This window comes from Crinia signifera, chromosome 4 (genome assembly GCF_055691185.1).
Source record: "Crinia signifera chromosome 4, ASM5569118v1, whole genome shotgun sequence".
In the NCBI taxonomy this organism is placed as follows: Eukaryota; Metazoa; Chordata; class Amphibia; order Anura; family Myobatrachidae; genus Crinia; species Crinia signifera.
Window position 1 is genome coordinate 138888372 of NC_139220.1, and position 25481 is coordinate 138913852.

The 25481-nt window shown below is 42.3% G+C and overlaps 1 protein-coding gene across 1 annotated transcript in view; it reads left to right on the top strand.

The window, feature by feature from the left end:
• The first annotated feature begins 421 nt into the window (after positions 1-421).
• NAV3 (neuron navigator 3) overlaps positions 422-25481 on the top strand; it is a 582637-nt gene continuing 557577 nt past the window's right edge. Inside the window, exon 1 of the mRNA XM_083182606.1 lies at positions 422-753. The gene's annotated coding sequence lies outside the window, so the exon portion shown is untranslated. The remainder of the gene's footprint in view (positions 754-25481) is intronic.

Sequence of the window (25481 nt, forward strand, 5' to 3'; positions counted from 1 at the left end):
CTCCACCAAAATGAGCCTTTGCTTCCCATAGCCAGCAGGATTACTGTACACCTGCTAGTGTTAACCTCATGGTTGCTGGAAGTCCTCCAAAGACTTTTGAGGTTAATACTGATGATGATCAGCTGTCCTGGTCACATTGCTCTTAATTTCAGCTGTCCATTCATTGCAGCTGGTGTTTAGCGAACCCAATCCTTGGTCTACTATTATATATTTTAACATTGCAGATTACTTTCTGAGGATATTAATACAGGGATTTCCACAAACAAAGCAGACAGATAGTAAGCCATAAGACACATCCGTTCTGCTGAACTGAAGAAGTTAAAAGCATTGATTTTTGCAACCCCCATGCTACTGTAATAGTCTCCCCTGCGTGCAAGTCCTCGCTGGCCAGACCTAGAGCATCATGCACTGATCCTGCTAACTGCTGTGTGCAGAGCCTGCGTGGCTGTTGCTTTTGTTGCTGGAAAGCAGGGAACAGCGCCACTTGCTGCAGAGAGCTCAGCCCAGACTGGTGTGAGGATGGCTTCTGGCTTCCAGGCTCTGGCACGGTGATCTGCAAGCTGAGTCCCGGAGGGAGGCAAAGGAAGAGGTACTAGCAGGCGAGCTGTGATCCCTCACTTTGCATGTCACTATGTGAATGGGATGCAAGACTCAACCTTTCCTCTCTGGAAGATCATTTCCATAGTAACCTGCCAAAGGGTTTTTGCACTTGAGAAACCTGGGATAAACAGCACCTGCAATGGCATCTATCAGGTACCTAAATGCTTTCTTTTTATTCCCTGCGATTGCAAGCAAAGACGTTGAGTGCATCTATGTGAATTGCACAGGCTGCTCTTTCTGTAGCTGTGCAGAATTGTTTCTGGATTTCTTGAGATTGTATGAGTAGCTTGTGTGGCCTCTGTGTTGTATATAGGCAGGGGTAATGCTATGATCGGGCAATTTCTGGGCTGCCAAGTCAAGCACTGAAAGGGTTACTGGAAGTGATGGGTGGGTGTGTGTGCCTGTGTATTGTTGTGTGGTCTGCATTTGCACATCTGTGCAGGGACTTGCATGTCATGCTGTGGTGGTAACACTGTCATGTAGCTTGCACTTCCAAGGGGATCCGGCACACTAGGCTTTTCAGCTGCTGATTATGAAGCATGTGATGCTATGTTAGTGCCCAGTGTCTGCTTGATCTCACAAGCACATGCTGGATGTGTGGCTGGAACCCATTCTCTGTCCTGTCATTGCTGTTCCTACACCAGCCTGCTATTGATCTACAAGAGAACATTAGTAATTAATCATCAGGCATGCACACACAGTTCATACCAGTTCTCTGATACTACATTTATCCAAGGTGTATACAATCCAATAAAATAGAAATCAAATAAAGAGGCGTACAATGTTCATTGGAATTGTGTGTTACTGATGCTTTTCTGGTAACATCAGCTGAGGCATATTTCTCTTTATTTTAGATTAAAACCATTGTTGCTGAGCATTCTCCTCCCCTCACACTGGAGCTGACAAAGCGGATTGTCACACACCTTTTGTCTAATTTTACTGGCACTCACAATATACAGTAAACCTCTGTTATGCTAGAATGTGTTTGCAAAATAATAACACTGTCACTGTTACCGCTCTGTGCTGGGAAATGAAGTCATTTTATGATGTCACTATTCAGTATAAAGCCACAAGGACAGGAAGGTTAGCCCAGGTATGAATACAAGGAATTGTTTCAGAATGTACCGTCATTTTACTGTTTAGTATACAATGGCACTGAGCTAAGAGGAATGTATAATTATGGGAAGGTACAAGAGGACCACAAATAAAGTATGAGCTGAAATATTGCATCTAGTAAAAAGGCTTTTCTAAAATAGGGGGTGGTATTGTGTGTGTGTGCTTGCTGGCTGGCTGGCTCACATGGCCAATCGTCAGGTATTTGTGGCAGTCATTCAAGAGTGACACCCCGGTGGATCATGAAATACTAAACCGATAGTCAAAATTCTTATTCAAAAGAAATAATTGTGTGTTTATTATATTAGGACAACCTGCATATCAATATGGATGAAAGACTTTATCCAGGCTTATGGGTGGCAATATAGCACTAACAGCAGGCAATTTCATGTTCTAGCCAAACAGTTCAGTTTTACCATTTATTTACTGTATATGTTGTAACATCAATATTCTCTTTTGTGGTTTACAATTACGTTAAAATACACTGACACTGGAAAAGGTTTTGAGGGAAATTTAATAGGATGAGAGATTCAGAAAGTGAGAGATTTGGTAAGAAGCTCCAGATTTTTTTAAAGCGGCAATCATTTACACTGCAAAATCAAACTGTTTTTTTTTTTTTGCAGTGTAAATGATTGCCGCTTTAAAAAAACTGGAGTTTCTTACCAAATCTTTCACTTTTTGAATATCTCATCCAATACACCACTTGGTGTCTTCAAACCTGGTTATATGGGGTGTGGTCTATAAGTAACAAAACCTAGGTGAAAAAATTTAATTGATCAGAAATGCTCTAATTTACTTTGTACATAGATGTTTTTACAGACAATTATACCTACAATCTATCATTACTGAAAAGTTACTGTAATGTATGCAGTTGTGTGTAGTCTACCTTTGCTGGATATGGATAGAGAGATCTATGAAGACAGTGATTGGAGGTAGGAGCACATTGGGATTGGTGGTAGTATGTGTACTAAAAACTGTCACAACCCAAAGTGAAAGTAAAACCGGTTACAGCCCAAAGTGAAAGTACATTTCAGAAGCCGTCATATTGATGGTCTTTTAACTAGCGAGTAATATTCACCATGTTAGGAATGTCAACAGATTTGTCCCCCTGGGCCAGAGGGTGAGGGTCATTGCATTATATGCTCTATAGACATAACTGGTAATACATTTGCATTTGTGAGAATGCACTGACATATTTTGATGTTGCCTCTCTTATGAACTGCAGTTGATTAATTTGGTCTGTCGAAAACCTTAAATTTTATCATGTGCATTATATACTATTTACCATTTTGTGATTTTTTTTTTTTTTAAACTTAAGTTTTTATGGCTGCATATTGCATTGCCAAAAAATCTGTAGTAGTTTCACCCAAATACTGTATATGTAAATCATGTCTTCTCATACTTGGCTCCCTTGTGATGCTCTAGTAATGCTGTCCCTGCGCATGTGCAGGATGCCAGCAGTGGTTCGCACAAGCCCAATCGGGCAGGGGGGGTTGAGTTAAGCCGTCCGCTAAGCAGTGAAGGACCGCTGCTTATCGAGCGTTAATGAGTTACCCCTAGAGTCTGTTGACTTCCTACCTTAAATACCACAGCCTGCAGGGGATTGGCAGTGACAAGTAAGTGGGTGGAATGCAAAAGCCTTTTAGGAGATCTAAGATTGGCAGAATGTAAGATAAATAAAATAGGATCTGATGCAACTCATCCTGCACATCTTAAGCCCCATACACACTCATTGATCCTGCAAGTGGCTGATATTGTAAAAGATAACAACCGCAGTGCCCGATTTAAGTGTGTGCACTAAACGATATTGGTAAACGATATTGTTTTGTTGATATCACCGGGTCCCGCTGAGCATGTGGGTCGTTGGGTATATAGCCAAATAACCTGCATGTTCAGCAGACAGGAATTGTTAGCAATATTGAATGTACACACTAAAGTATAATGTAAAATATCTAGTTTAGAAAGGGCCTCCTGAGGCTTACTTACCTTTAAAACCGCCTAATTGGACTATATACTAAGCCAGGCATAAAGGAAAGTACCAGCCAATCAGCACCATCTGCCATATTACAGGCTGTGTTAAATAGACCCCCAAGTCAACTCAAGTGTTAAAATGTGTATGTAGTTAAGCTGAATGGGCACAGTCCTTGACCAGCACCCCAAATGAGTGCCATCCTGGCCTAACTGCACTTTTGACCCTGACAAATTTATTTCGCGCACATCAGAGTTTTTTTTTTACTACAAGATCATGACCCTATGCCTAAAAGGGAGACCTCTTATGGGTCATGGGTGAGTCCCTAACATAAAATTCCACTCTTACCTTCATATTAGTCTTTAGGAAGCCACATTTTCTGCTCACTGTAGGATTTCAGATGATAAAATCAATTCTACAGATCTGACTGCCTCCAAAGCTTTCATAAAATGTGATTCAAATAGACTAACTCCCAAATGACTGATGTTATGGCGGATAATACTGGTTTAGTCCATCAAGGCTATTGGTAGACTAGTGTGTTTTTATTTTGTTTTTTTTTAGAAAATATATGTATTGTATTGTGGAAAGATATTACAAATTTCTAGAATAAGTTGACACAATTTGCCCCAATAATTTTTCTCCTGAAGAAAAAAGAGACAGGTGGACTGGGGGCATTCCAGGAGTGATGGCAAATGGCGACGTGGCTCACAACTGCACCATTTTTGTGAAGCCACGCCTCCTTTTTGGGGGGGTGCACAGCCTTGCTGTGGAGTTAGGACGTCAAGAATGTTGAGAGGTATTGAAGTACCATGAATTAGTCCTGCATATAGCAGAGTGTACATTGTGCTGCCCAGATCCTTTGCACTGATTCCAATTACAAGAGGCTAAGATACAATAATTGTGTCTTCCTAAACATAAACGACATCTGTTCATTTAGCCTGGTTTATCAAATATTCTGTTGTGAGAAGTCTCCTGCTCATCAGATCATATTGCTCATAGATCCTAAGGGTAGCATTGTCTATAATGTTCTTTCTCTACTATTATCTGTCTTAACTAAATCCTACATGCAGAGACATTTTTTTCTATGCATTTAAACTGTGTCTAGACTCGTATGGTGCTGCTTATGTCATGCTAGTTCAGTGAAGATTGAGCACGGTCCCTGTGAAAAGCTAGTACAAACTGTAAATGCATTATAAGAAATGGCATAGATGAGACAAGTGAAATGAAATGTGATGCGATGTGGATCACTTCTTTTTCTCTCTCTGTTACTTTTTTTCTTCCTGTAAGCGAAAGATTCATAAATTTACTGCAGAACTCTTGGCTGACCAGAGCTATGGTTATTTGGTTATGTCGTATCCTCTTTTGTAACCAGATTTAAAATCAAGCTAATAACAAATCTTCCTACAAATACAATCTTAAACTGTGTATTGCTTAACCCTTTAAGTGCCAAGTGAATTTGCCAAAATTGGTGTAAAACTTGACAAGCAAGGCATTTTTATTCATCATAATCACCTTTAATATTTACCTTTTATATAGGAAATCTAATTTTTTTTTACATAACATTTTTATTTGAATTTATATAACAAATGTGAGCGACGCTGGCATTTTTAGCTGATATTTTGTACATCTCTCACCGAGATGTTGACACTCATGGGGCTGTATTGTTCAATGCTGTTGGCGAGGGGGTTAAACAGCGGGGATCGGTAAAAACAAGCGATCCTTGTCGTTTAACCCCCGTGCCGGTCACTCACCCTATTCAACGTTCCGGGGGAATCCTCACTGTCAGAGGATAGCAAGGATTCCCCCAAACAAGGAGGCTCACAGCCAATCCTGCGAGCCTTGATGTTTTAGTGGCCACACACGCTGTTTCCCTGTCACTACAAAAACGTAGCGAGGGGAAGTGGCATATGCAGGGAGCCAGTTGAATACTGACCGTGCAAGCTGTGACAAACCATTGAATAACCCCATAGGCTTAAAGTGAGAGTGATTATGTGCTCTGGTGCCTCAGGTCATGCTATCACAGTGAAAGGATGATTCCATGATCCTCTCCAGTAGTAAGTCTAGACTTAAAGCTAACCCCATCTTTGTACTTTTAAGGCTCCACTAAATTTCATACAGTAATACAATGTTATTAGCTACATGCTGTGAAAAACACACTACAGTCACTAACATAACATAGAGTAATAGCAGCACATCAAAGTGGTGCCTGGCTTTTCTCCCCCATGTTTTAGTATGCCTAGAGCAACCATATGATCAGGACAGCTGATGCGTGGAATTATCTTGTCTCCTTTGTGCAGTTTGATTGGATGCATGTCCATGGATTACATTAGCCAATCACAAACAGAAAGTATATATAGCACTGAATTGGAAGTGCCTTTATTGCAGAAAATAGGTTTTATGGCCAACAAAAAGTACAATTGTTGCTCTGTAACAAAACCTGTCAGGAATTTTACTTATTTATTAAATTATTAATTGTAGTTACTTAGTTACTAGCATTCTATATATCAAATCAACTCCATACAGTATGTTGATTAGAAATTAAGATTTGTAGTCTACCAATCAGGACTTGGTTGCTATCTAATAAGAGTGATACAAGATATCTTGGTATGCTTTGTAAACAATAACACCTCTATTGTTACACCTAGTGGAGTGAAAATTTATGTTTTACTTGACTTGTTTTGGTAATGTTATATATGCAGCATAGGCCTATAGTATGTTGAGAGCACAAAAAAAGTGTTGTATCTATCTATCTTTCTATCTATCTCTATTTCTCGCATTGATTATTGCAATAGTCTCCTCGTTGGTCTTCCAAAGATCAGACTCTCGCCACTGCAATCTTTTTTGAACTGATGGGGCTGGTCTTTCTAGCCAGACGTTCATCATCTGCTGACTAGCTCTGCCAGTCCCTCCATTGGTTGCCCATATTCTACCGTATTCAATACAAAATACTTCTACTGACATATAAAGCTATTAACCAAACCACACCAACCTATATCTCCTCACTTATCTCAAAATATTTCCCAACTCGTTCTCTCTGCTCTGTAGAAGATCTGTATCTGCCTTCTGCATGGATTACTAGCTCCCATTCACTGCTACAGAACTTTCATAGGGCTGCATCCACCCTATGGAATGCCCTCCCGCGCACAATCAGACTCTCGTCAAGCCTCCAAACTTTCAAGCCTTCCCTGAAAACTCACCTCTTCAGGCAACCCACAATGTTTCTGGGCTACCGGGAGCCCTGTCGTCATGCTTCCAGCAGCCCAAAAACATTGGAGTCTCTTCTGTAATGTAAGGTTTGTGTTACTATACCCTGGAGTGGCATACTGGTTATTTTTGTGGAGCTAGCCTGTGGAGATATACAAATGTGGCAATGTCACCCAGGTGGTTGCAGTTTATTCTTAGGCATGCCAATCTAATTGAACTTTAGAGCATGTTTCCATAGCTAATGCCATATGACGATGGGATTATCTAGTTCTACCTATGAGAAAGCCTGATGAAGGGTTGTTGTGATAAAGCTTTAAATTTAAGCTTTAAAATGTACAGTGTTAGCTATAACTGTACTGTAAACTCTTTGCCAGGGCAGCTTCCTTTAGTAATAGCTTAAAACATTGCTCTGAATTACTTGCGAAGAGTAGTTATAAAATAATATGTCATTTGACAAAAATGATGCAAATAGGCCCGTAAACACTTTTATATACACCTACTGCCTTTTTCCATAGAGAATGCTGGGATTCTCCTACTATTGCTGGAATAACCATCGATAGAATATCTAAGGGAGTGTCTGTTCTCTGTAACAGCAAAGTGCTCGCTTAAATATCGTATCAATGTTATCTTAGCAATAACTCATGGTTATCTTATTATATTACTCCTTACTAATAAATATGATCAACTGTTTTGTGAAATGTATTTTGTATGTTAATGCAGATCATTTCATAGTGATAACAAGAGGGATAAAAACCTATTCAGTATGTTCTGCTTTTATTTTATTTGTTAATAACTTGAAATTATATGGTTTTAAACCTTTGTTAGAGACCATTCAATTGCCTTTTAACCTCGATCCAATGGCTAGAATTTTTGGCACAGAGGTATTAAGGTACCAAAGCATAATCCATTAACAATTCCTCCTTCTAAACATTTAAATGTATTGTACTGCAAAATAATGTCATTGCGGCCTTTACTTTCCATAATATTTTCTGTGTATATATCTATATATATATATATATATCTATATATATATATATATATATATATATATATATATATATATATATATATATATATATATATATATATATATATGTGTCAATCATAAATGCCTTTAATTAGATTTTGAGACAAATGTATCATTAACTTGTAACCTCAGCAAAAATGCACAAAGGAAGGAAAGTCTTAATGGGGTTGGGAGGCTGGTGATACAGTCGCCTTACTTATTATTGTTTTGCAGCTTGATAAATTGCTCACACAATAGGAATAATTTGCAAAAGATCTAATTTATTTCCTTGGTATGCCTTAGGCATTGTCTACCCAAAGAAATGGAATGCATCTTATGCCTGAGGAGCAGCACAAGGCTATGGGAGTTGTTATCCATCATTTGTTTAATGAAGGAAAAGTAGCTAAAACAATTATGAGGGATTAAATCTGCATTAATATGTTGTCGTGGACCATTGCCTTGGGTCAGTTTATGACCCTTTGAACTGTAGACACTCTGTAAGTTATTTTGGATCTCTTGCATTTAGATAAATATATATATATATATATATATATATATATATATATATATATATATATATATATATATATATATATATATATACATATATATATATATATTTACAGTTATATGTGGGAAACCTACTCACACTAATCACAGTAGGGTGTACAGTCTGATAATACAGAAAGTTCTTCATTGATATAACCAATCAAAAGAAAGTCCAAATGAAACAGGGACCAGCACTCCCAATTGGAAATATATCAAAAATGTTATCAAAAAGCAAATAGGTGTACATCAGGGGTGGCCAGACTTTTGTAACCCGGGATCTACTTTGGTACTCTTTACCTAGCACGGCGGGCATCGCGGCCATTGCATGCACTAAAAAACGGGTGCGACGCGATGCCCGCGATGCCCGCGATTTCCCATAGGGAACAATGTTAAAAGTGTGATTGGACGCGATTTTACTGTTCAATGCCTCAATGCCCGCGATTTTTCCATAGGAAACAATGTTAAATGGGCCACAGAGCCCTAATAGTCCCCCTGAAGTGTGAAATGGCCCCGACAATTGTTAACGCCACCCCACGATCAACGTGAACCCGAAGCGTGGCGAGCGGCGGCGGTACGCTTCCTCCGACCTTTTCATACCCCCACTATCCATGTCGGCGTGGAGTTGAGAATAGAATAGTGTGGCGAGCGCAGCGAGCCACCGAGCCCGAAGCGTGGCGAGCGCACGCGGATACCTTCACAGGTAAACGCGTCCCTTCGCGGGCTTCACAGGTATCCGCGTCCCCTCGCGGGGCTCGCTGCGCTCGCCACGCTTCGGGCTCGGTGGCTCGCTGCGCTCGCCACACTAATCTATTCTCCACTCCACGCCGTCGTGGATAGTGGGGGTATGAAAAGGTCGGAGGGCGCGTACCGCCGCCCCTCGCGGGCTCGCTGCGCTCGCCACGCTTTGGGTTCACGTTGATCGTGGGGTGGCGTTAAAAATTGTCGGGCCATTTCACACTTCAGGGGGACTATTAGGGCTCTGTGGCCCATTTGACATTGTTTCCTATGGAAAAATCGCGGGCATTGAGGCATTGAACACTAAAATCGCGTCCAATCACACTTTTAACATTGATCCCTATGGGAAATCGCGGGCATCGCGCCGCACCCGGTTTTTTAGTGCATGCGATGGCCGCGATTTTTTACCCCCGATGACCGCGATGGACATCGTGGGCGCCGTGCTAGGTAAAGAGTACCTCTACTTTTTTTTCTAGTTACTTACCGTGATCTACTGGCATCTCCCCCTGTGCAAAATACCCCCCCTCCCCCCCCAAAAAATTCACATTATGAATCATGGAATGAGCCAAAATTAGCATTATGCCTCACAGAATGAGCCAAAATTTATATAATACCACCCCAAATTACGCAAAAAATCTGTTTTGCGGTGGGAGGGGGACGGGGTCTCCTCACAGGTGTAAGTACATTCCATTTGCTGCCTGTGTTGGAGTTTTTTGTCACCTTAAAAAAAAAAAAAAAATATATATATATATATATATAAACTTTAAGGGGGGAGGCGGGGCACAAAACTCCATCACAGATAGCAACTGGAATGTACTTACCCTTGTGAGGAGCCCCCTCCCCCTCCCATCACATATAAAAAAAAACCCTGTGGACTGTGGAGAGGCCCAGCACCCCATATGCCTCCTTGCCCCCTCACCTTGCCAATTTTCTCTCTGCTCCGTCCCTGGCTAACACTAGCGGCAGACACTTCTTTCAGCCACCTGCTGTATTGCTCTTGGACAGCAGGAAGCACAGGCGGGCAGGCAGATAACGGGAGACACAGGCGGGCAGGCAGATAACAGGAGACACAGGCGGGCAGGCAGAGGAGAGGCACTGGCGGGTAGCGCCATTACTGTGGCGGTGCCAACCTGCATAATGATCCAACGAGCCCTGCAGAGGATGCAGGCTTTCTAGTGTGATGCCCGGCGTCATGGTTCCTCACTCGCAGTGCACGGGTGACGTCATGCAATCACCATGCATCCGCGCACTGCATGCCTGGGAATGCTAAAGCCTCTGAGAGCCTCTCAGAGGACCAGAGTTAGAATGTTGACAGTCCTTGCTTCTGTCATTAATATGAAGGACTTGCCATTGCTTTCTTCAAAAACTGTCTTACTATAAAGCTAGCATAACTGCCCATTGTTAATTCAAAAAAATTAATAAATGTAAACCTAATAATCCTGTTTATCTGTGTATATTCTATATTGCATGATATGTAAATTGACAAACTACGTTTGCATGTATTCTTCAAATTGGTTTGTAAATAAGCCAATTTATATTCAATGATATAATCATTCTAAAATAGTATTAGTAAATGTTATTGAGTCACTGGCATACAGGGCCGGTGCAAGGCACCGGAGCGCCCCAGGCGAGTCAGGGTGGGAGCGCCCCGGTGCCGGGGGTACCTGTCCTGCGGCGCTGTGTATTTAAATCTGGCGGCGGAGGCAGCGGGGGTCCCTGCAGTCCATTAGAAATCACGAGCGCTATCTGCCGGGCTATGCGGAAGCGCTTCTAGTGTGAAAACACTGGCAGCACGCTGATTGGCTGAGATCAGCGTGTGCCGTGCTGCCAGAGTTTTCACACTAGAAGCGCTTCCGCATAGCCCGGCGGATAGCGCTCGTGATTTCTAATGGACTGCAGGGACCCCCGCTGCCTCCGCCGCCAGATTTAAATACACAGCGCCGTAGGACAGGTAACCGGGCGGCACAAAATGCCGCCCTCCAGTGGCCGGCGCCCTAGGCAAATGCCTAGATTTGCCTAGTGGTGGCGCCGGCCCTGCTGGCATATTTATAATGTGTACAGTGCCTCTGAGTCTAGGTACGACCCATACTGTACACACTGATCCTATTTCTTGATTGCTTAGCGGCATATTTAATGTCGAGCGTTATTTCCGCCGGGGGGGAAATAGTGGCTACCACCTATTCAATGCTGCCGTTTCTGACAGCATTGATGGCAAATTCCGACAAAACAGACAAGACTTTAAAACAAGGATTGTCAATTTCATGGATGTTTTTCGACAATCCGTGGCGGGTTTTCAATGGCATGCCCACTTTCCAACACTCAAACTCCAGCTGTCGAGTTTCAGTTGAGCTGGGTGAAAACGGCCCTGGGACATCCCGACAGTCGGAATCCCATATTGAAGACCCCCCTAACACCTCTGGCATCCCACACCAATGTCCGCAGTGCTGTAGAAATGACTGATAAGATGGCATGGCTGCCTGCTTCCTGGAGATCTGCGTATGTTCATTAGTCTGAGCCCTCAAGTGCTCAGCGCTGGCAGGGAGAGAGGAGGGGGCCCAGACAGATTTATATAATCATCAGAATTGTTGTTGTTGTTCTTCCATGCAATCCATTGAAATGAAAATTCACAGGTTTCAGTAGGTTTTAGTTTTTATTTGGTAGCTGTTTATATTAAGTGTAAATCAGTCAGGATCCATTTCTGCTGTTTTACGGTATACTGAAAATGTTTGCTACATGTTTTTTTTTATTTCAGGTTGATTAAAAGTTTTAACTTCTAAAGCTCAACTTCACCAGGAGGTCTCTCCACATTCTATTCTTCATCAAAGAATCAATCTCCTGTGGAACTGAATGGGATTTTTTTTTATTATGATCGAACAAATGTTTCTTGATCTGTTTCCCATGCCCATTCTCCAGGAAACAATTTTCATTTGAGAGCTTTTGTAAACTGAAACTATAATTGTACAAAGAAATCTTAAATGTTCAAGGCTTTAGGACTGCCTTAGAACTAGATCACCATCTGACAGCATGGAATCTTAACCATGGTGTGTTGCAGGTTACTTTAAAGTTGAATGAAATGATTCCTATCCTCATGCATTCATCATTTATGTTGAGTGTTTTTGTTTAGTTTATTATATGCTTCTTGGTGGCTTGAGTATATCATTTATTATAGCATTTTCATCTTTCAATTGCTTACTGCTCTGGCGTACAGATGTGAACGTCACGTTCAATATATATTATTAACATAGCAGAAATTAACTTGGCACTGCAAATAAAAATAGTTTGGTGCAATATTGTGGTTCCTTTAAGTGGACATTGGATTCTCCCTAATACAGTGGTTCTCAAACCCCACACAGTTTATTTTTTCCAAGTCACCCGGCAGGTGCATTACTGACTGACACATTTGAAAAGATCCACAGGTGGCAGTGGCGTAACTATAGAGGGTGCAGGGGGTGCAGCTGCTATGGGGTTTGGGGGGCCCGAGGCTCAGCAGACATCCCCTGCACCCTTTGAAGTTATTTTTATTAAGTGTGCCCACCCAGCAGAGGCTGTGGTCATCTACCCTTATCTGCGGCTCGCACATACAGTATGTGAGCGGGAGATGCCGCGCCGGCTCCAGTGCTGAAAGTGAAAGCCAGCAGGGGATCTGGCCTTGGTAGCACACTCCTCCCTGGCGTTGATCGTCACAGACGTCGCACCGGCTCTGACGCAAGTGCTGGCCGTGCGACCCACCGGGGGGAAGAGACTTGGCGACTTCCCCCTCCTCCTCCTCCACCACTGATCGTAAGACCCCCGTCTGGAGCTTGGCGGTCCACCACCTCCCGGCACTGATCAAAGAGACTCCTGTGTGGAGATTGGCGGCTTCTCCTCCCCCCGCACTGGCCTCATCAGGATCCAGCGCTGATCCTCAGAACCAGCAGGGGGACAACACTTGGCGGCTCCCGCCCTGCACCAGCACAGACCTACAAGTAGCAGCTGGAGCTGAGGAGGTGGATTGTGCAGTGCAACCAAAGAAGCAATCCCAGGTCAGTGCTATCTTCCACTGCCCCCAGCCCAGTGCACTCAGGTGCCCGGACCCCAGCCCAGTGCACCCCCCATATGACCAGCCATCCTCAGCCCAGTGCCCCCCCATCTAACCAACCATCCCCTGTCCCCAGCTCAGAGCCCCTCATCTAACCAGCCAGCCCCAGCCCAGTGCCTCCCCTGTCTGACCAACCATCCCCTGTTCCCAGCCCAGTCGTCCCCACTATCCCAGTGTCTGTCACCCTGCCTCTTCTTCCCCAATCAGCTTACTGCTCACATCCCACTGCCCATGGTCTAACCCACAGCCAGAACAATCACAGCCCCCCCATAACCTTAATCCTCACCTTCCTGCCTTCTATCATACCCCTCCCTATGTTCTAATATGACACCAACCCCCCCCCTCCCCGATTCTGTCAGAATGTTGCTAGAGGGGGGGGGGGAGGGCTTTTAAAATTTTGCTATGGGGCCCAGACAAGTCTAGTTACGCAAAAGAGAAACAGAAAAGGATTGTCTTTTTGGCTGGCGCACTGAAGAGAAAATATGAGTTTATATTTAAAAATTAACTTTTAATAATGTTTGATAAAAAGAAGGCCATTAAAGTGAAATATGAGCTACGTACATGACTAACAGAAACATTGAACAATTATCTAAAATTGCACGTGCTGTGTGTGTGTCCTGTGTTTATCAATCGTGGCATAAGATTCCTCCTCTGAATTAACTCTACAACAAGTGGTAAATGGTGTCGTATCTTTGCAATGTATATTGCAATGGGGTACTTTTATAAGGAGAATTGGATGGGTAGTCTGACCATGTGTATGCAGCCAGATACCTCTATTGGATTCCAATTGATCTTAGATTGTGTACCCTCAGGCCGAATCTATTCACATATGTGTTGCCATTGGGTCTGTTCACCGAGGAAATTGGATGGGTGATCTGACCATGTGTATATGGTTGGATGCCTCTATTGAATTCCAATTAATGTGAACAACCGTAATTCGGTAATATGCACCGGTAGAATTGCGTGCTGTACAGAAATTACTGTGGGGAGGGTTGCATGGGTGGTCCGACAGTGTTTATAGTGGGATCCCTCTATTCAATTTCCAATCCACAAGTAACACAATGCATATTTTTTGCAATTTATGTTACTAGTATATGCTTACTGTCTGTTGATGCAAAATAGAACATGCAGCGATTCTTGTGGTGTTTATGATTTCACATTTATTCGATGGTGAGGAGATTCTAGAAAAAATTGCATGGGTGATCTGGCGGTGTGTACGGCCAGGTCCCTCTATTAGGTTGCAGTTTTATCCTTTCAAACCGTAGGTATTTAGATAGGCAACTGTTATATTATATTAGATAGGCTCATATCAGTCTAATGATTATAAATACATGGTTAGTACGATTGGTTGAAATGCACTTGTTGTATTTGGTAGGAATATTGCGCTGTTGTTTAGAGTATGTACCACGTATGGTTGTTTTGCGTTATAATCCCTCACTTATCTGGGGTACATATGTGAAGGTCTCAGGAGGATTCAACCAATCGTACTAACCATGTATTTATAATCATTAGACTGATATGAGCCTATCTAATATAATATAACAGTTGCCTATCTAAATACCTACGGTTTGAAAGGATAAAACTGCAACCTAATAGAGGGACCTGGCCGTACACACCGCCAGATCACCCATGCAATTTTTTCTAGAATCTCCTCACCATCGAATAAATGTGAAATCATAAACACCACAAGAATCGCTGCATGTTCTATTTTGCATCAACAGACAGTAAGCATATACTAGTAACATAAATTGCAAAAAATATGCATTGTGTTACTTGTGGATTGGAAATTGAATAGAGGGATCCCACTATAAACACTGTCGGACCACCCATGCAACCCTCCCCACAGTAATTTCTGTACAGCACGCAATTCTACCGGTGCATATTACCGAATTACGGTTGTTCACATTAATTGGAATTCAATAGAGGCATCCAACCATATACACATGGTCAGATCACCCATCCAATTTCCTCGGTGAACAGACCCAATGGCAACACATATGTGAATAGATTCGGCCTGAGGGTACACAATCTAAGATCAATTGGAATCCAATAGAGGTATCTGGCTGCATACACATGGTCAGACTACCCATCCAATTCTCCTTATAAAAGTACCCCATTGCAATATACATTGCAAAGATACGACACCATTTACCACTTGTTGTAGAGTTAATTCAGAGGAGGAATCTTATGCCACGATTGATAAACACAGGACACACACACAGCACGTGCAATTTTAGATAATTGTTCAATGTTTCTGTTAGTCATGTACGTAGCTCATATTTCACTTTAATGGCCTTCTTTTTATCAAACATTATTAAAAGTTAATTTTTAAATATAAACTCATATTTTCTCTTCAGTGCGCCAGCCAAAAAGACAATCCTTTTCTGTTTCTCTTTTGTACCATACCCATTGTCTTTGGCAGCACCCCCGTACTTGTATCCACTGCAATTACAGCATAGCAACAGGAAATCGGGGATAATAACCAATATTCAATCATTATCCTTGTGCAGAACTAATTTCCCAAACCCCTTTTCCCCTTTTGAGATAAGTCTAGTTACGCCCCTGACAGGTGGAGCTAATTATTTCACTGGATTCTGTAAGGAGACCTGCAAGATATGCACTGTGTGGGGTCCTGAGGACCGACTTTGAGAACCTGTGCCCTAATAGAAGAAGAATCTAGCAAGATCCTGAAGAAGCAATGACCCTGCACCAAGTACTCCTAAATAAATAAACTATATTTTATTCTTGATAAACCTACAATATAAAACTGATCCATATATAACGAATTGATTGAGGTAACCATAAATACGTATGCATCATGTCTGTAAATAAAGTGGAGAATATAAACTACATTTGAGACTACAATGCCCAAATGCCCCTAATGAGTAAAATCAAGATTCGTATTCAGTGATAATTTATGTATTTCTAATTATGAATTCAGAACTGGAAATGTCCATTTCTATCAGGTCCTTGGCTGATAAGATTCAGGAAAATGTTCAATCTGGTTCTTTCGGCTAAATTTCAAAGATTCAGTACGGTTCTGAGCAGTGTGAAGTGTTTGAGTCCGCATGGAAGTTTGGCCGCTTCAACCTCTGAAATTTCATATGGTCTGTTTGATTTGTTCTGATACCCGCCACTAACCATTATGGCTGTTTGACATTTTGGAAGGACTCCCTTTCCCTTATCATCTTCCCCTTTCTCTGTCCATATATGCATCAGTTAGTCTGTTAATACCTGTTGCCTATGAATATGTTTAAAGAAGTATTTGATATAATCTCCGTGAGACTGGTTTTTGTGGTGTGAATGTGAGATATTTTGTCAACATTCACCATGTTGACAATGATGGTTTGTTAACAAGATTAGAATGTATATAAGCCATTTCTGTCCGTCCATGTGTATTACCTAGTTCTGCAGGTCTGCCAGCTGTAGGGGTGATGTCATAATGACTTCAGTTAATCCTGCAGCAGTTTCAGCAATGTGTAATGTCTGTAACCCTAAAGGGTCATACACACGGCGTGATTTCAGCCCCTTTTCTGAGGCTGTGTACACGGAGGCGATTTTGTCTAATATCGCAGGCAATATGGTCGCTGAGCGACGACATTGCCCGCGATGGGAGTGTGCACCAGCGATATATCGCCGAGTGCGTGCTCCCGTTTTCTCCCTGTAGTGATCGCTGGTTGCAGGAACATGCTCCTGCGACCAGCTGATTACCACTGCTGGGCTCCCCCGGCAGTTTCTTTTTCATCAGCGACCATCTCTGGTCGCTGATGCAAACGGGACACTGAGCGATATATCCCCCCATGTGTACGGGGCTTGAGTGATCTGATTAGATCGCTTAGAAAAGGCGCATGGAACGCTCAGGGTGTATGCCCTGCAGTGATGCCAATGCACGGTCCCAGCTGGGTAAGCCAGTGTGCTGAGCGGGTGTCCCGCTATCTGCCGAGCGTTCGTGCTGCAGCACGTCGCTCAACACAAGAAGCCAGGTCATCCTGTGTGTACGGGGCTTAACCCTCCCCTCTTGCAGCCTAATCCTAACCCTCTCCTAAGTGCCTAACTGCTCTATGCAGAAAGTTGACATTTTGCATGTTGAAGAGGTGAACAGAACAACATTGTGTAGATGTTGCCAATTTTTGTCAACATTTCAATCTATGTCAACATTGTGGCATCAACATTGATTGTCAACATTTTGAATGCATAATGAAAAGTCCTGTTCTGAGTCCAAAATGATATAGCTGAGCAGAGCTGCTAATTAAAGTCGCTGATATAAAAATGAGTAGCTCTCTGAATGATTATCCAGCCATTGCTGATGATTGGTGGTTTTCCAGATGAATGCGGAGGAATATCTGCTTCTTTCACAACTGCTGCAGTATATCATTTCACTGTCTTACTCTACTTTCAGAACAGGAGCTCATTATTTCATTTACATTTAAAGCATATACATTTCTTACATCATATTTAGCACAAATATGGTTATGCTATATATATATATAGATATAGATATAGATATAGATATATATATATATATATATATATATATATATATATATATATATAGATATATATAGCATAACCATGAGACAAGGCTGCACACACTTACTCCTTTAATGGAAGGGAGTGCTGAAAACTCACAAAATGGTGTAACACAAAAATATGTATTAGAGAGCCAGCAACATCAAAGTAGAAAACATTTTATTATAGGCATATAAGTGCAAAAAATCGGACAAAAAAGCCATTAAAAAGCAGAGGAGACACTACTTATCAAGCAGGGAAACTGGTCACCGGTAACATGCATGGTCTCACTCCGCCAATCAGTCATAGCACCCGACAGGCTGTTTCGGTGCTCACACAGCACCTTAATCATGGGCAACAAACTGAAGCAACCATACACATATATATACCCCCACAGGCTAGTTAGCCTGATTACACTCACCTGCCACGCCAGGAGTCAGTAGCCAGCGCGACTGCTGGACCCGGAAGTGCGTCACGGTCGTCCAGACAACGCTGGACGCCGGATCGCGCAAACCAGGAACAAAGACAAAGACAAACCCGGAAGTGCGTCACGGCGTCATGGCAACGCCAGACGCTGGACGCTACAAGACCCAACAACACTGTAAAACCTAAGTGTGCAGCGCTGGTCACATGACCAGAAAACGTCAGCACCTAGCGCAGGTCAGCTGACCAAAGCGCTATACTCTGAGTAACCATAGGAACAAAACTCCAAAGGCGCATACTAGCGCAATGATAAAAAAGTAGAAAAGATATATGATATAATGGAGTATCAGTGTTGTTAGAAGGGGTCAAAAAACAATGGCAAGTGGTATAGGAGGCATATATATAACATGGCTGATACATGGGATACACAATACAACAAAATAGACACACACACACACACACATACATAGAGACACAAAGAAAAAGCAGAATATCGCATATAAGGCCACCATCCAAAGGATAGACAAAGGAGCATGGCTTTAACAAAATATGGCATAGAAGTATACATTAAATGAGATAAAGCTTAGATAATAGGCCTGTAGGGCACCACACTCAAGTATCTACTGCTTCTATAAGAAGCAGTGTAACGATTGATATTCGTTCAAGCCGTTGGGGGTAATACATTTGAGACAGTGGATCCACAAGCACTCTCGCTGTAGAAGTAATTTATTGCGATCACCCCCACGTCTCAGTGGCGGGATTTGATCGATGGGCATTACACAAAAGTCCTTCATAGAATGTTTCACAGTGGCAAAATGCCGAGCCACTGGAGGGGTGTTGGCATCTATTTTAGAGAAGGCTTTCTTTATAGAAGAGCGGTGGGCCGCGACACGTTCTTTTAAAAGTCTCATGGTTTTACCCACGTACACCATTAGGCATGGGCACACAATAGCGTAAATGACATAACGACTATCACAGTTAAGATGATATCGTATGTCATAGGAACGCCCAGACACTGGGTCAACAAACTTATCTCCCAATTTCAGGAACTGACAGTTAACGCAACCGTGACATTTCGTCACTCCCATCTGCTTCTTCAACCACGATGGATTCTTGATGGGTCCAATATCAGAGGGTGCAAGTACATCCCTGAGGTTGCGGCTCCTTTTGAAGCAAAAAAGGGGAGCTTGTTGGCAAAAGCGTCCCATTGTGATGTCCGATTGCACTATATGCCAATGCCTCAGCACCATTTTGCGAATGTGCGCTGAGGCAATCGAGTAAGTACGTGAAAAAATAAGTCTGTTGTTATCCAACTTTTTATCTCGTATGTTGAACGTTAGGTCACGTGGGATCTCCAAACAATGTGTCACCGCTTCCGCAACTTCTTTTTCGTTGTAACCACGTTGTAAAAAACGGGAGCCCATATCTGAGAGAGCTTGTGGCAAAGAATCTTTATCAGAAGTTATGCGTGCCACCCTAAGTAGCTGTGACATGGGTAATCCCCTCTTGAGGGGTAACGGATGGAACGAATCAGCTGACAACAAGGAATTCTTGTCCGTAGGCTTTCTAAAAATAGAGGTTTGAATCCCGTCAACAGTCCGTGTCACACAAACATCCAAATAGCTTATGGTAGTTTCACTGAACGAAACTGTAAACTTGATAGTGGTGCCCAAGCCATTAAGGACATCGATGAACTCCGTCAGCGCCTGCTCACCCCCAGTCCACACCAAAAATAAATCATCGATATAACGAACATAAAAATGAATAAATTTGGAAAAATTGGGGTTCGCCATGATGTGTTGTTTTTCATATAAACTCATAAATAAATTCGCATAAGAGGGCGCCATGTTTGACCCCATGGCGGTCCCTCTTAGCTGCAAATAAAAAGAGTTCTGGAACAAAAAATAATTTTTCTTCAAAATAATATCCATAAGCAACAACAAAAACTCAACAGGTGGACCAACATAGTGTGGACTGGAGGCCAGCAGAGCGCGGACAGAGTCCATCCCATCCTCATGCATTATATTAGTGTACAGGCTTGCTATATCTAGAGTCACCAGCAGGCTAGACTCGGGTAAAGTGCCAAGTGCTTCCAATTTCTTGATAAAATCGTTGGAATCCTGTAAAAAATAATCAATATGTTGTACAACCGGCTGCAACCAAAAATCAACAAACTGGGACAGGGGCTGAAACAAAGAACCAACTGATGAAATTATAGGTCTGTCTGGTGGCTTAACAAGGGTCTTGTGTACTTTGGGCAGAATATAAATCAAAGGGGTCCTGGGATGTGATTGTGTGAGAAACTCAGAGGTAGGTTCATCAATGTAGCCGTTCGTGAGGCCCAATTTTATGACAGCATCTATCTCCTTTTTGTAGGAGTACGTGGGGTCATATGTAAGTAGCTTGTAACACTCAATGTCTGATAGCTGTCTCTCAATTTCGGAGACCTAATCACTCCTATTGAGCAAAACAATCCCGCCCCCCTTATCGGAGGGACGGATGACCACCGATAAGTTCTCCCTCAGGGAGTTGACTGCCAAATTCTCCTCAGTAGTGAGGTTAGAGTACGACACCTTCTGTGTATCGATAAAACTAGATACATCCCGTCTCACTAATCGGACAAAAGTCTCGATAGAGGGATTAGTCCCTGGAGGATCGAAGGTGCTCACAGGTCTAAATTTACTAGGTACATGTGTGGACTCAGGTTTATTGGAGAAAAAATCTCTTAGTTTGAGCAGTCTATGGAACCTAAAAAGTTCCGTTTCAAATTCAAAGGATGACTGTCTATAGGTTCTCACGAACGACAACCCCTTAGACAATACCGCCATTTCGGTGGCTGTGGGGTTGTAATCCGACAAATTGAACACAATTATGTCCTGATTTTCCTTACTGGGTTTCTTCTTACCCCGTCTGGCTCCTCCCCTTCTACAGGGTTTCTTTTTGAATTTTGATTTCTTTTCTTTGTAGAATGTTTCCCTAAAAAAGGGGGGCCTGTACGAGTTTGTTCAGAGTCGCTAGCCGAAGTATCTATTTCTGAAAAATCACGATTGGCACGGCCTCGTCTAAACCTGCTCGTGTTACGCCAAGAAGGTCTATGATCTCCACCCTGGAGCCAATAGTAAACACGCTGCTCCTTATAATCCTCCTTTACGGTCTTATATTTGCCTTTTTTAAAAGCTAATAGCTCCGAATGAAAAAGGGCTAAGTTATTCTCAATTTTAGATACCCAATCGGTATCAACATCCGTTCTGAGAATATCCAAACCCTTAGACTCACAATCTGAAATTTCTTTATCCAAGGTTTCCAGATCACTGTTAACCTGATCTATGACCAGTATCATTAATTGGAATGAACAATCGTTCAGTAGCTGACACCACTGTTTGCAAAAACTGGGGTCAGATCTACCGATTGTCGGCTGATTCTTAATACGGAAGCCCCTTGGCACTAATTTCTCCTTGAAATACTGTGAGAGGGTTAAACCGTGTAGGTGCAACTCCACACGTCGCCTCTTTAGTTTAACCAGATCAGAGAAAACTTCTGAGAGGCTATCCACATTAAAGGCCAATGCTGCTGTATCATCAAACAGGATCCGTGATATGTCCTTGGCATTAAACCTTTTGGTTTCTGTGAGATCAATGTGAGCGCTGGCTGTGTCCTCCATGTGTATGAACACGTATCTACTGAAGACGTGTATCCCACAAATCAGAAAAAAACGTGAAAAATAAAACAAATTGAAAAAATGAAAAAACGTGAAAAACAGCAAAAAATTGAAAAAGATGCAAACAGAATACTTGCATCAAATTGTGGTGCCAGTCTGCATAACTGTTAACATAGCATAACCATGAGACAAGGCTGCACACACTTACTCCTTTAATGGAAGGGAGTGCTGAAAACTCACAAAATGGTGTAACACAAAAATATATATATACATTTATATATTGAATAGTTATGATTTTTACATAGATAAAAATATATCATTACAAAGTAACTAATAATAAAAGAGACCTGACACAGTATATAAGAGTAGGATAAAACATAAAATTGTATGAAAGGTGCTTATTTGATATGAGGTAGGATCAGAGCTTACCCACTACTGCCTTTCATCAATGAGACTTCACCAAGTGGTAAAGGACATAAATTATTATACTCCTATTGAAGGCTACAGAGGAGAGGCAGCTGCATAGATGAAAATTCAAATAGGAGAGGCACAGCAACTGCCACCATCCACCATGCCAAACTGACACTGCCAGATAATGGTCCCACCACTGAAGCAGTCACTGCTCATACTTGTATCCATAGTAGTGGAGTAATTACTGATACCACAGTTTTTTTTTAAAAGAAGGTATTTAGCTAACAATGTATAAAAACCTCGGAGGTCCCATATTTACAAGTTTATAATCGAGTTTCATACACATTGTAATATATGAATATTCCACAGAGTGGTCCCTGCGTAGACTTGGATATTACGGTATGTGTACATATACAGTATAGTAATGATTATATTATCGGTGGTGGGACATAATACTAATGGACCCTTTCCTGAAAGACTACCTTCAACACAGCCTCAGATGGTTTTTTTTTTAGGAAATTGAAAACCTTCAAAGACCTTCTAGCACCAAGCAGGATAAGGGGAACACAAGCACAGGTAACAGCCATGCCAAAATGCCTAGCGAGCCATAAATGTTGATGCTGTAACATAAGTTCTAAGTCAAAGCATGTAGTATAAAAAAAATAAGAATAAATTCCACTGTGTAAAAGGCAAAAGCCTATGTGAATATGTACAATAATTAATACTTCCAATAGGAAATCAGCCCAAACAACTCATGTATCAAAGTCTGTTGGGCGAATGATGTTGCCTATGGTTAGTCACAAATGTATCCCAGGAACGACAGCATTTTTAGCAGTGCAACATTGTACTTGTAAGTTTATAGCTGTTTTAGTAACAATGATACATGAATACCTGTGTCCATAGGCCTTCATTATAAAATAACTTCCCACCCGCTAATAATAGTAACCCCGTAACTGCTTAGTAGGAAAAAAAATTGTATAAACCCTCTAACCTTGGAATAGCCCCACTCCCACCCTATGATTTGTATTTCAGTTTTTCTGCACACCTTAATTGCATACAACCCCCGCCCCCTTCTCCACCACATGCAGAATGCAGGTGTCGGATGGAAACTGATTAGTCCCCCCTGCTGCAGCTGATGTCTGAACATGAAGAGCCACACAACATTCTTGGGTGTGATCTTGGAAGTTGTGTTGGCGGACAGAGATCTTCTCTTCCACATAGAATGAACATGCCGGGCAGCGCGTCACATGTGATGTGCTTAAGAAAGATAAGTTAAAAGCCATTGAACCTGTGTGAGAATAGAGAAAAAGGTCTGTTGTCTTTGAGAGAGAACAGAAAATATCTTTTAAATCTCCTTAGCCATATGCGTTCTTTGATCTTAAGTATATTTATTAATATAGACCCCCTCAGATTGCTTACTCCAGATTGAGCTAAAAATAGACACATTGCAGGGTTAGAAGTACCTGATTTCAAAGCCTATTTTTACACTTGTCTCGTAGCGCAGATAAGCGACTGATGGCTCCCAGCTGGCATTAAACCCTGGATTGATTTGGAGAAGGCTCTTTATAAACACTTTCTCCTAGTAGATTTACTTTGAAACCTGGTTCAATAACGTCCTATTTCCCAGTCCATCACCAGAGCTATAACTGCCTCTCTTAAAGCCTGGGATGTTTCACTTGTTTTAACAAAATACCTCTCATTGCCAACCCAAAATATGTCCTTGTCGGTCCTCTCTAGAATCATACCTGATTTGAATGTCTTAACATGGTTATCATGTGGAATAACTACCATAGCTGCTGTGGTGGATGGTACTGCAACCACTCCATTTTCTTCCCTCCAGACACAATACTATCTACAGTAGCATGTGGAGAGTTGTATATATACTCCCATATTAGCCACTGGATTGGTTCAATGATACGCTCCATGGGCCCTACCTTTCTCCCCCCATCCGATATACTGTCAAAACTGCTCAGATACAATGGGAGACCGGTTTGAATTGTTCATTTACTCATAAACAATGGGAATTTTTTTTCCTTATGGGCCATAGATTTTATGAATTTATTCATCATCTTGAGATGCAATTTAAATGAAATCATAGGCTTTATTACACACCAGCCAAGCTACATAAAATATGGCCCACACAGCCCAAGTTTTTTTGGAGGAACTGTCTGGAGATTGGAGACATCTTCCAAGTGTTCTGGGCTTGTCCCAAGATCCGTCCATACTCCATATTAGAATCCAAGTCTCCCCGACTGTCGCATTACTCCATATGTACCCTCCTGAAATTTCAAATTCAGATTCATATGTCTTGGAACATACAGTTACTCATAACTACCCGAGCTGCCATCACACAGAGCTGGAAAACTACCACTCCACCTTCCCTTTCCTAAATGATATGTAAAGTTCACTATGCTTTCCAAATGGAGACCCTGGGTCTTCCTTACTCACAAAAGGGTTTAGTTGGTACATTTATACTACTGATGGAGAAGGAGCTTTGCTACTTCTCGAAAATGATTAATATTAATAGAGTGAGCTGCTGTTGCCTCTCGACTGTCCCTTTTTGTTATTGGAATTTTGGGTACTTGTGTATTATAGCGGCGCCCCCGATGTGCATCGTACAATGAACGTATCGCATCGCATCGCATGCCATGTACCCGATGGCATGCGATGCGACGCGATTTTGACCCCCTATACGATGAAAAATCGTATAAGCACCCAAAAGGGTGCTTACAATGTTAAATGCACCCCCACGCCACCCCCCCACTATAAACGTGAACCCGAAGCGTGGCGAGCACAGCGAGCCCGCGAGGGGCGGCGGTACGCTTCCTATGACCTTTTCATACCCCCACTATCCACGTCGGCGTGGAGTTGAGAATAGAATAGTGTGGCGAGCGCAGCGAGCCACCGAGCCCGAAGCATGGCGAGCCCCGCGAGGGGACGCGGATACCTTCACAGGTAAACGCGTCCCTTCGCGGGCTTCACAGGTATCCGCGTCCCCTCGCGGGGCTCGGTGGCTGGCTACGCTCGCCACACTATTCTATTCTCATTCTTTATAGTGGGGGGGTGGCGTGGGGGTGCATTTAACATTGTAAGCACCCATTAGGGTGCTTAACATTGTATAAGCACCCATTAGGGTGCTTATACAATGTTTAATCGCATCGTATGGCATTGTATGCCATGTACAATGGCCTACAATTTTAAAATTGTATGCCATCGTACACTATCG